The sequence below is a fragment of the Phalaenopsis equestris genome, unplaced genomic scaffold (genome assembly GCF_001263595.1).
Source record: "Phalaenopsis equestris unplaced genomic scaffold, ASM126359v1 Scaffold219786, whole genome shotgun sequence".
Lineage (NCBI taxonomy): Eukaryota > Viridiplantae > Streptophyta > Magnoliopsida > Asparagales > Orchidaceae > Phalaenopsis > Phalaenopsis equestris.
In genome coordinates, this window is record NW_018238118.1 from 65,137 (window position 1) to 77,703 (window position 12,567).

Genomic DNA, 12,567 nt, shown 5'->3' on the forward strand with positions numbered 1-12,567 from the left:
GGATAATCTATTATAAAAATGGGCTTGGGGTGGCTGTCATGGCCAACGTTTGGGTGCAATGTGATGCCAATTTAAAATGGCTGAGCTAGCCTCTAGGTTTGAATTGGATGAAGTTTAAAAGGGGGCAGCCCTCAATTTTGGCTTCTCCGGTGACTAGGCCGGCCGGGCCGGCCGATCATGGCAGGGGGAGGTGACTAGGAGCTCAGGGAACCCAGGCGAATATATCACAACAATTTAATGGGGTTGGGTTTAGTTTTGGCAAAAAGAATCTTAAGCTTAAGAAATTATGGCATGAAATACCTTGATTTAAGGGACCATTGGTTCATGTCTTAGCTTAGGTGGTTAGGTGAGTTTTGGCTCATTCTTAGGATCCAACTAATGGCTATGGAGTCATTAATTTGATGGCTTTGGAGTGGTTAGGCTACATTTAGTGCATGGGTCCAAGTGGGTGCAAATGACCAAAACTTGGGTTTAGGTTAGGATAGCCATTTTTGTGAGCCTAATTTATTCATTCACTTGATGTAGATGGTTGTAATGAACATTTTTGGTGAAGGATTGAAAGGATTTTGAGTTCAATTGAAGGGTCAATTTGAAGGAATTTGAAAATTGGTTATTTTGGGCATGTTGGGCTAGACTTGGGTCTAGATTGGGCTAACCTTGGGATAAGTCCAAATTGATGGTTGAAAATGGTCAATACAAACCTCATGAAGAGTTATCAACCTAAATTGGGTGCCAATTTTGGGGTTAAGGCATTCAATTTGATGAGACTTAGGGACAGCCAATTTTGGGCAATTTGGGGATTTTGGACTTAAGTTGAAATCAAATGAAATTGAGACTTCATCAAGGCCAATTTATGGTTAATTTTGATGTGTAGTAATGTTATAAAGAGTTTTCAACATATAAAGAGTGTAGGAATGTTATAAAGAGTTTTCAACATAAACCATGGCCAATTGAGGGGGCTATGGATTCAATTTGGTGAGATTACGTCATGTGTCTAAAATTGGAGGTTTGACCTAAATAAAAAATTGGGCTCAAAGAGTGGGCTAATTGAGCTTGGATTTTGTTTATTTTGGTCACATTGAAGATGAATTTGAGTTTATGATTGAAATTTGTGGAGATTGGGATCAAATTGATGGACATTTGAGTTGAATTTGGGGAAATTTGGGCCTTTAAAGGCAAATTTGGGGGTTTTGGTCAAAGATGGTCAAATTGGCCAAATTGGGTCATGTGGTAGTTAAGATAAATGAAAGTGGGAATATTTGGAATATTTTGGAAATTTTTGGGAATTTTTAGAATTTTTGAAATTTTGGGCCCATGAGGGGCATTTTGGCAATTTTTGGTGATTCTGGGTAATTTGGGTGTTTTCAAAAGGTTTGAAATGATTTTTGAACAAGTTTGGGTATTTTGGATAAATTTGGGAATTTTGACTAAATTTAGGGTTTCAAGGATACTTAGGTAATTTGGGGGAGTTTTAGGAAGAGAAGGCGAGGCTGAGTATTTTGGGTAAAATTGGGGAACTAACCACCAAAAGTAAGCTATGGACCAATGGAAACCCCATTTGGGTCCTCTATGTATTGGTCTTGGCTAAACGGACCATCAACATGAGTTTCCCAAAGGCTCAAGGGACCAAAGTCGGGAAATTATGGGTTTAGGGTAGTGAGTGATTGTGAGTGAAATGAGTGCCTTAACTCTAGACCAACACCCAAGGTCAACCCTAAGGTCAAATAGCCCCATAGGAACTCTCCTTGAGCTCCCCCATAATGACCCCACCTACTAAGTGCTAGAGGTTAGGACCAATATGTGGAACTTCAAGTTGAGTAAAGAAGAGTTTAGAATTTCTAATGATGAGGGTGCCTTTTTCTAGTTCTCTAAGAATAATCAATAGGAAAGTCCTATGGCTAGACCCTAGGCTACTAAAGAGAAAGACTAGACCTCAACCAAAAGTGAGGTCAACAAGAATAAAGTAAATTTGTGTGGTGCTTGAATTTCTCCACAAGATTCTCTATAATCTTCTCAAGACTTAGCACTATCTCCCTCTTCAAGCACGCCTTTCAAATGTCTCCACTTCCTTTTATAAATTTCCTAAGAGGTGCCTTGGAAACTCTTCAAAATGTGTCCAAATTTGATGTATTCTCCAAGGGATGCCTCCTTTCACAAGTCTTTTCGTAATATTTTCGTTCCTAGTGGTTCTAACTACCCTCTTTATCCAATAGAAGCCTCAAATACCTCTTCAACATTTGGCCAAATGAAGAAAATCGCCAAATAACTGCTTATGGCGCTAAGGCGCAGCCTTCTCTATTTAATCGATGCTTAAGCGTCGGATCTGGCCTTAGGCGCCAAAACACTTTAGCACAATTTTCACCTCTTTGCTCTAAATTTGATCTTTTTTCACTCCTTTTAGTATTTTTCACTTTTTTACTTGTACCTGAAAGAAAAACACATAAATACCTTCCATTAAAGCGCAATATCTCAAAAATAGGTATAAAATGCGTCTAACAACACTATATATTTTAGGTGTATCAGTTTCCACCCTAGTAGTTTGATGCCAGTTAAAATTAGGGTGGTTCATCCAAGCTGGGTTGTAAAAGTTAGAATACGGGTTTTTTATGGTATTTAAAGTCTCATATGATAAGTTAGAATCATTCATATTCCCTAATGAACTTTTCTCACTTACTGAAGTAAATTGAGGCTAGTTTATTCCAAGTTGGTCCAACTTCCTTGATATCGTAGCAACCCGAGATGCAAGAATTGCAATCACATTTGTATCATGAACATTGGCTACCTTTTTAGGATTTACCCTTGCAGAGGGCCATTGAAATTCATTTGTAGCCATTTCTTCAATTAATGCATATGCTTCATTAAATGGTTTTGACATTAATGATCCACCAACGACATCGTCAATTGTAGATCTAAGGGATCCTACTAACCCATTATAAAAAGTTTGATTGATTAACAAATCAGGTAGAGAATGATGTGGACACTTTCATAGGAGTTCCATAAATCTTTCCCAGGCTTCGTATATTGATTCCCCTTTATACTGAAAAAATGAGATAATATCGTTTCTAAGTTTAGTTGTCCTTAAAGGTGGAAAATACTTAGCCAGGAATTTTGGAGTTAACTCCTCCCAATTTTTAATAGAGCCAGGTGCTAATGAGTATAACCACATTTTAGCCTTATCCCTTAGTGAGAAAGGAAAAAGCCTTAGTCTAACAACATCGTCTGACATGCCGTTATAACGAAATGTAGCACAACGTTCTAGAAAACTTGATTAGTGTAAATAGGGATCCTCCAAAGGAGTTCCCCCAAACTGATTGTTCTGCACCAGTTGGATAATCGCTGGATTTATTTCAAATGAGTTAGCTTCTACGACAATGGCTTGTATACTTGAGTGAATTTCATCTATCGTAGAATTTACATAGTTCCTCAATGGTTTATGATGATTTTCCAAGTTGTTAATTTGAATGTTTTCCATTTCCATTTCTAGTTTTTCAAGTCCTTCATATTTTTTTGATTTTTTTCTTTTTTTCTAACTTCGGTTAATAAGGCAGCAGTCCTGCAGATCCTTTGTTTCGCATATGCAACAAAACAAACCATACATTAACAATTAAGTAAATAAAAAATATATATATATTCAACACAACAAAATATTTTCAAAAACATCTTTATTTTCACAGAAACAGATCATTCACAACACTTTTTCATACAAAAAACAAATACTTTTCACACAAAAATAGTTTTTACGACAATACAATTTTCCAAGTCTAAGCCTACTTACTTCATCTAAAATTCTCCTAAAAGTCAAGATCAACTGTTGCGACCCCCGACAATGGCACCAAAAACTTGATCCCAATATTTTTTATATGTAAGTATTATGAAGTTGATATCACTACTTAAAGATTTTAATTCCCGGTAACAGCGCCAAAAACTTGATCCCAAGCAAAGTAAGATTTCAATTATATTTTTTGGGATTCTATGCAAGTATACATATCATTATCAAGTAATATAAGACTTTTTTATTAAGTCCCAAATATCGATCCCACGGAGATCGAGGTTAATCACGACGGCTTTCAAGAGAAGTTCTAGTCTAGAATAACACGCCCTAGCTTGGAAGGTCGATAAAGATTTGATTTTGATTATATCCTACAATTATCACTATAGTAATACTTCTAATCCTAAACTAAAATACTTTGTGAAAATCAGAAAGTGGAGTTTAATATATTAAAAGTACTCTTCCTCATGCAATGAAATTAGTGACATGTGTAAAATTAAAAAATGTAGTGAGAGAGATTGTGACAAATATCAGCAATTATATTCTTTACCCTTACTAGGGATGCTATAAAGAACATTGGTTAATATAAAGTTTGAATAGTTTTGAAGACGGGCTAGGCAGAGAAGATACTAGCTCTCACTTTAGAGTTCCCTCTTATCCCTCCACCAGGAGGCTAACATCTCGCAGCAAAACCTAAAATAATAGACTAAATTAGGGAGCTTTAGCCTGTCACTCTAAATTCCTCTAATGCAACACCCATTAAAGATTATTTCCCTATTTATTTGCGCTCAACTATATGAACTACATTCTCATCCATACAATCTCATGTGATTTTACCACAGTTGAATGAGATAATACTATCCCGGATCTTACATGTTCTCACAACAGATTTTAACATGCAAGTTGATCAAGTTTACATGTAAATGAAGAATAGAGTAAAATAATCATAATATATTCTCACTCTACTCAATTTTATATCCTACACATGCATACTAATTCATTATAAGAGGGAAGAGTAAAGAAAACTACTCACTACACATGGAGAAAAAACAAGAACTTTTCATTGAACAAGACTTTGAAACCATACAAACAAAGTACTAGATTCAAATCAAAATACAATGAAAATACTTATCTAAGATGGAAATCAAACTCTCCTTGTATAGCAAAAGCAATCTCCTTACAATCCTCTCCAAGAATAAAGTGAAAAGAAAAGAAGAAGTCTCTCACTCTTTCTCTTTCTCTCTCACCTCGCCGCCCCACTTGGGGCTCACGATCAAGCCTTCCTCTTCTTCTCCTAGTCTTCTTGTCCTCTTCCAATTGATTCAAGAGTCCAAGAGTATTCAAGAGGGGTTTTAAAAATATTTGCAAGCCTTATTTATAATTTCCCAAGAGATTCTTAAGTGTCTCTTCAAAATTGTCCATATTCATTGAATCTTCCAAAGGGTGCCTGAAGTGCCTCTTCAAAACTCCATATAACTACCCAAATTCTTCTATAAAGTCCATTTTATCATTTCCAATGAATTCCCCAAGAGATGCATGGAACACCGCTTAAAAAATTGTCAAAATCTGATGTATATTCTAGAAAAATTGTTGAAAATCATCTTTGGCGCCTAAGCGTCGTTTTTGGGTACTTAAACTCCCTCCTCTCTGTCTGGGTGGTGCCTAAGTGCCTTTTTGGGTGCTTAAGCAGTGGGCACAGGCACTTAAGTGTCTATTTTAGGTCCCCTTAGCTCCGGCGTGCCCCGATTCGATCCAATTTGCTCCGATTTGCTTCATTTTGGTCCATTTTTGTTCCTTTTGCTCCAATCACTCCAAATTCTTCAATTTGATGTACCTACAACCAAAAATATAAGAAAACATACCTTTAAAGTGCATCATCATCATAAAATGAAATATGAAAAATAGTACATTTTTAGGCGTATCAGTAGTTTAACTTCAAACTTCGTACTTTATTTTGTTTTTATTTTTATTTTAATTTAAGAATTTTAATTTATTTTAATTTAAGAATAAAATATTAGTAGCTAGCTTATATATATTTCCAGCTTCCCTGTGGGATCAATATCTAGAACTTCGTTAGAGCCCTGTATTACTTGAATGATACGTATACTTGCGTTATATGTTGAAGGGAACTGGGAGTTTAAAAGAGGTTTTAAAGATAAATTATTTTAATTAAAGTTACATTATTATTTGGGTTATATTGCATATTTATTATTAATTTAATCCCAATTTTTTGCGCATCAGCGGACAACCTCAAAATCCTATGACTTGTTGTTTAATTGTAAAGAATGGTTTAGCTGATATAGACATGTCTTACTGTTGAAGATGGCCATGTGCCCACAATGCTAGCTCCAAATTCCTCTTCATGATGAGTTTAAGTTTTCTAAAGTGTCAAGTCATGATGTCAACTCAAGTGTTTCCTAAGTTTATGGTTATTTAATTGTTATGGTGAATATTAAAGTTGTTTAGAGGGACATCGGTTAGGATCCAACAGTTCCCTCATTCTAGCATCACTATTTTCTTTCAGATTCACTTAGTCTAAATGAACTTACTAAACTCAACTTAATGAGTTCCATACTTTCATTTAGATCATGATAAATCTTGTTAGAAACCGTAGGTTACCTCCTCGAAGGGATTTCCGATCATCCGATAGAGACGTCTTAATTTAGTTGCAATTTTTGTTTTATTGTTTTGGTTGTGAATAAATTTTGAGTTCTCTTATATTTTGACTGTTGTGTCGGTAAATTTTATCTTGTTTAATTGTTAATTTGGCTTCATTTTTGACATGCATGGTGACTTTAAGCATGCAAGCAAGCAACAAGTGGCATGAAAAAGTAAATGCAATAATATAAAAGCATTCTTGTTGATTCTTCTTGCTCCTCCACCTGAAAGGTTAACTTTGGCAATATGTATATAATTTTGCAAGGAATTTAAGTTGTAGGAGTAGATGAAGGTAGAACTACCAATCCCCAAGTTATGACTTTATTGAGTCTTGGAAGATCTTAGTGAATAATTTTAGAACAAAATATAGCGAGTTCAATTTACCCGTCAAAATATCCAAGAGATTTCAAAATGCTCGGGGCATGACCCTGAACCACTTTGAATATTTCTTGAAATATTTCAACTTTATTTTGAACTTATCATATTGTTCTATTGATCATCCATTGCTCAAGGAAACTTGATGTTCTATTTATCCCAAGACTAGGACACTCAATTAATCAGATGATATTTCATTTAAAAGTTATGTGGGTGGGTGCCTCTAAGACAAATTTAGGCAAGTAAAGGTTTTAGTTTCCAAAGCTAAAATTAGGTTTGTAGTGTAAAGAGGTGTTAATCATCAATCATGCTATTTTTTAAATCTGATCAAATGAGTTTAAATGTCAAGCCTAGGTCACTACTAAGTCCTGAACAATCATAGTAGGTGAAGTGGTAATTAACAGAATTTTGATTTAAATGACATGCATTCTTATTGAAACATCACATTGTCATCAATCATGAACTTAAAGTTAATGAAGTATTATCTTTCTAACTCAAACCCATCACTTGAGAATCATTTAATTTTGATTGACTTCCAAGTCAAGATAATTAAGGAAATTACATAATTAAGTCAAGATAATTAAGGAAATTACAATTTTGTTCTCATTATGGAAGAGGTGTCAAATGAGTTTCTACCTTTTAACCCATTGTGTTACAATCATCCAAATATGTTTAATATGATCAAGATTACCCATTTTCCTTTTAATTAATCCTAAATTTCGATTAAGTCACCAAAATCTAAAATTATCCCTTCACCCTTGGGGTTCTTCACCTCATAACTCATTAATAAAAATTCAAATGACTTTGAGAATTTAGAATGTCTTGTCCATGGGTTAATTAAAACATCAGAGAATAAATTATGTGTTTCTAAAATTTAATTTAACTTAAATAATTACTTAAATTTAGAAAGTAGTACTTTCATAGTTGATTTTACTTAACTTATCTAAAATAAAGTTTTTATTCATGAGAAAATTACTAGAGGGTCCCCTTAGGCAGAGAAACACTTAACAAAAATTCCATATTTTTTTTTATTTATTATAATTATTATAATTATTTTAATGGGAAAATAAGGAAAATTCATTTTTAAGCTTTTGAAAATTTATTTTTAACTTAGAAAAATTAGGAAAAATATTCTAATAAGTTCTAAGTGATCAGGGAACAATTAGACACATTTTGAAATAGTTTGGTATTTTAGGTTCCTTAATTATTTTTAAATGTTTTAAATTCTAAATAAAGCTAAAGAAATAAGTATATTCTCAAAAAAAAGTTTTATTTTTCCTATGTGCTTCTGATCACAAGGAACTTAGAAGAACATTTTTCATCATTTTCCCAAGTGTATTTAATTTAATATAATTATTTTTTTTACAAAAATATAAGGTTTCTTAGAAAAACAACTTTAATACTCAAACTTAGTCAAATAATTTTTAAACTTTTATAGTGGGTAAACATGATTTTTATACACGGTGTGGAATTGATTTTTTTTCAATTTTTTATTAATATTTAACTTACATAAATTAAAACAAAATATATGCATTTAATTAATAATAGGAATGTACAAAGTGATTCAAACTATCACGTAATTTTTCCTAAGCTTCACCGACCATAAGGAACCTACTAAAATTATTCTCATAATTTTTCATATGATATTTTATATTATATAATTAAAATAATCTAAAATAGCCATACTAGCTTGAAAATTAGGGTTAGAAACATAGAGATGCTCTCTTACTTTGGAAAAAGTCCCCTCTATCATAAGGAATAAACACTAAAAATTTCAAGTCATGGTGACAATGCTTGATCATAATGAATTAAAATACTCCAGATAGTATTTAATTCATTAAAAATCAGAAAGTCAATTAAAAATCAGAAAGTCAACAAATACTCCAGATAGTATTTAATTCATTAAAAATCAGAAAGTCAACAAATAATTTTTATTTTTATCCGACATTATTCTTCTTTGTTTACTGAGCAAGGGAGTATTTTTCTTTTATTTTTTGATTTTTCTACACAAAGATATGATTTTTCAAAGTTCTGGTATTTATTTAAATCAGGAAATTCTTAATTTTTTATTTATCCAACTCATCTGCCGAGTCATCCTTGTCATCTCTGAAGCACCACGCGTCACATCCTGGTTCAGCGCTGGCATCTGACTCGGCAGCCACACATCTCACTGTTCACGCACAAAGACTTCGTCCGGCTCGATCTTGTCCATTCGCTCGATACACACATGATCAGACGGCTCTCCACCATCGTCCCTGATAGCCAAAGCTCGCAAGCTGTTAAACTACTAGACCTATGATCTTGCTCAATAATCAACCAAATCACATGGGGTTTGTTCCTACACCTTCATCTACTCAAAACGAACACATTCATGCGGTTATAATGCTATGAAATTAAACTTTTCTTAATAAAGGACCAAACAGAGCTCAACTTTAGGGTTAATGGCCTAAACCTTTGTCTAAGAGGTGATGCCTCAATCAGATGCTTGTGGAAGCTTCAGTGGAGTCCAATGAACCTCCTGGATGTGTTGGTTCCCTCTGGTGTAAGCTCCAAGTACGAGTTCAATGAAATGGGATGCAGTCTTGGTCTAGGAGTGGTTTGGAGAGCTCTAAAGAGAGGGATTTCAATGGGGATCTTCCTCTCTTGCTCTGAGGAAGCTTAAGAGCAGTTCAATTTGAGTTTTGGGGAAGTTTTGTGGGTGTCCAAAATTTTTCCTAATTTTGAGCTCAAAAATTGATTTTAGGTGGTGGGAAAAATGGCTAAGAGATGGTTACAATGAGCTTAAGGAGTCTTGGAGGAGCTCTGGGAGCAAGTTGACAGAGTTTCCCCAATAAAATTGAAGGTATCTTTTCTTTGGTCATGGAGGAGGGGTTTAAATAGAGTGGCTTAGGGTGGAGCTCAAGGCTTCAATTCAGGTGCAATTGGGTGTTGAGGTAGAGGGCTGCAGATGCTAAAGGCCAATCAAGGCTAGACACATTAGATGGGTGTAATGGGTTTTAATTCAAGGTGGGTGGCTCTCGATTTTAGGGTTTTCTGGCCATTAGGATGGCCGGTAGGGCCAGGGTTGGTGGTCAGAGAAGTCAGGGGAGCCAAGAGAGGGTTTATGATGGTTAGCCACTAATGGTGAGGAAATTTTGGTTTAGGCCATAAATGGGATCAAATCCCCTAAATCAAGGGGCCATTGGTCCAAAGCACAAATAGGGTGGGATAGGTGGGTCTAGCTTGGTCACTAGGCTTCATTTGGTGGTTGTGGTGTCATTAATTTTGTCACTGAGGCATGACTTAGTCAATTTTGGTGCATGGGTTCAATTTGGGTCAAATTGTCTTGAAATTGGGTTTGGGCTAGGCCAGATATGACATTGGACTCAATTTATTGAGAAATATTGTGTGGATGATTTTCACAAAGAGTTTAAAAAAAGATTTGGAGTGACTTTGAATTGATTTTGTGGGTGAATTTAAAGGGATTTGAGCATTTGGTCAACTTAGGGATGTTGGGTTATACTTGGGTTTAGGTTTGTCTAGAGTTGGACTAAGTTCAAATTTATGGTTGAAATTGGTCTAGAGGAGTATCATGAAGAGTTATCAACATCAATTGGGTGTCAATTTTGGGGTTTGGGTATTCAAATAGGTGACATTTGGAGAAGTGACCAAATTGGGGCAAATTTGAGGATTTTGAATTTGGGCCAAAATTGAGTGGAATTGAGGCTTGATCAAGGCCAATTAAAGGCTCAATTTGATTATTAGGAATGTTAGCAAGAGTTTGAGATCCAAATTGAGGCAATTGAGTGGGCTATGTGGTTCAATTGGGTGAGATAGAGTCATATGGTCAAAATTGGGGGTTTTGGTTTGGATCAAAATTGAGCTCAAATCATGGGCCAATTGGGATTAAATTTGGTTTTAAATGATCATAGGCATGATGAATTTTAGTTTAGAATTGAAATTGGGGAAAATTGGGATGAAATTGAGGGACATTTTGGGTGAATTTAGGAGAAATTGGGCTTTTAGGGGCAATTTGGGGGTTTTGGTCAAACTGGTCAAATTCGGTTCAATTGAAGAGTTCAACTTGATTTTGGGGACATTTGAGATGATTTTGAAGGTTTTGGGAAAGTTTTGGCCACTAAGGGTATTTTTGTAATTTTGAAAAAATTTAGGGGTATTTGGACAATTTTGGCAATTTTGGGTTGTTTTGGGAAATTTGGTTGGCTTGAAATGATTTGTGGAAAAATTTGGGTATTTTGGGTAATTTTGAGAATTTTGATCAAATTTGGTATTTGGGGGTGTTTTGGTAAATTGGGTAATTTGGGGGGCAAAAGGCTAAAGTGATTTGGTGAAAGTGAGGTGTCAACCACCTCATTTGAGCTATGGACCAATTGAATCATCTACTTTGGGTCCTTCATCTACTGGTCTGAACTAAACCCTAGCCTAAGGCTAGTGGGTCTACGGGACCATCTACATGAGTCTCCCAAAAGATCAAGGGATCAAAGTCCACAAATTTGGGAGTGAATGAAAGCAAGTATAAGTGAGTGTAAGTGAGTGAGCTAGCTCCAAACCAACACCCAAGGTTAACCCTAAGGCCAAGAAGAGAAGTCCTATGGGGATGCCCCTGGGGATGCCCCTTAAGCTCCCTCATATTGACCCCACCTACTAAGTGCTAGAGGTTAGAACCAATATGTAGAACTTTTAAGTTGAGTAAGGAAGAGTTTGTAATTTCTAATGGTGAGGGTTTCTTTTCTAGTCTTCTAGAAATAGTCAATAGGAAATAAGGAAAGTCCTATGAATAGACTCTAGGCTACTAAGGAGGAAACTAGACCTCAACCAAAAGTGAGGTCAACAACCTCCAATTTCTTATTCACAACAACAAAGACAAACGCAGCGGTTGCCCGCCGATGCACAGACCCTCCCATGACCATCCAAGCTCCTTCGAAACTTCGCCCGCCATAACAAGGAAAAAATTCCTGACAACATACTGATAATCCATTTGGGGTCACTTTTTTCACACGGCGCAGCCCCAAACTGTGAAACTTTGTCATTTGGTTCTCAACTTCCCGACCTGAGGAAGCTAAAGCGGGTGGAAAGTCGGTCGTGGGACTGACCCCATGACCTAGTTTTTGCTTCCCGCTTTCTTGGGGAGTGTTTGTTATTACCCCTGGATTGCAGCATACAGAGCTGAAGCCCCTTCCTTGCCATCAAAGCCCCTCCCTTCTCGATCCGCCACAATAGCTGGGGATATCCGTTCGGTCCTATTGTGCGAGAGCAAGAGCAAGAGGGTATCGTGTTGATTCGTGCCTGAGTGATGCACATCCCACTATGAACAGCATTTGTCCCGATTGTGAGCTGCGTTGTTCGTCCCTGCTGTATGAGACGCTGGTCAGGACGGTGGAGAAAAGGAGAGAAGTGTGCCTATACCGACCTTCGTTCCCACCATCTGAGAGCAGGAGAGAAGGTGCTTCTCTTTTTCTTTCTAGATTCTCTATTCTCTATGCCCTCCAAGGATTATGCCATTTTCAATCCAGCGATCTCTCATTTCCCTTTACTGCTACACCCTGAGATGTTTTTAAAATTGCATTCATCATAAGGGATAGTCATGTGCAACTTCATTTGGAGTGATCAATTGTAGGTCCAGGTTGCCATGGTTATTTTCATCGATTATAAAAAAAAAATTTATTAATTAGAAGATCAAAGGCTTTTGTCAAATATAGGGAATCCACCAAAGTTTATTTCTATTCACCATCATAAAATTAATGGTTTATTTTAATTAGCGAACA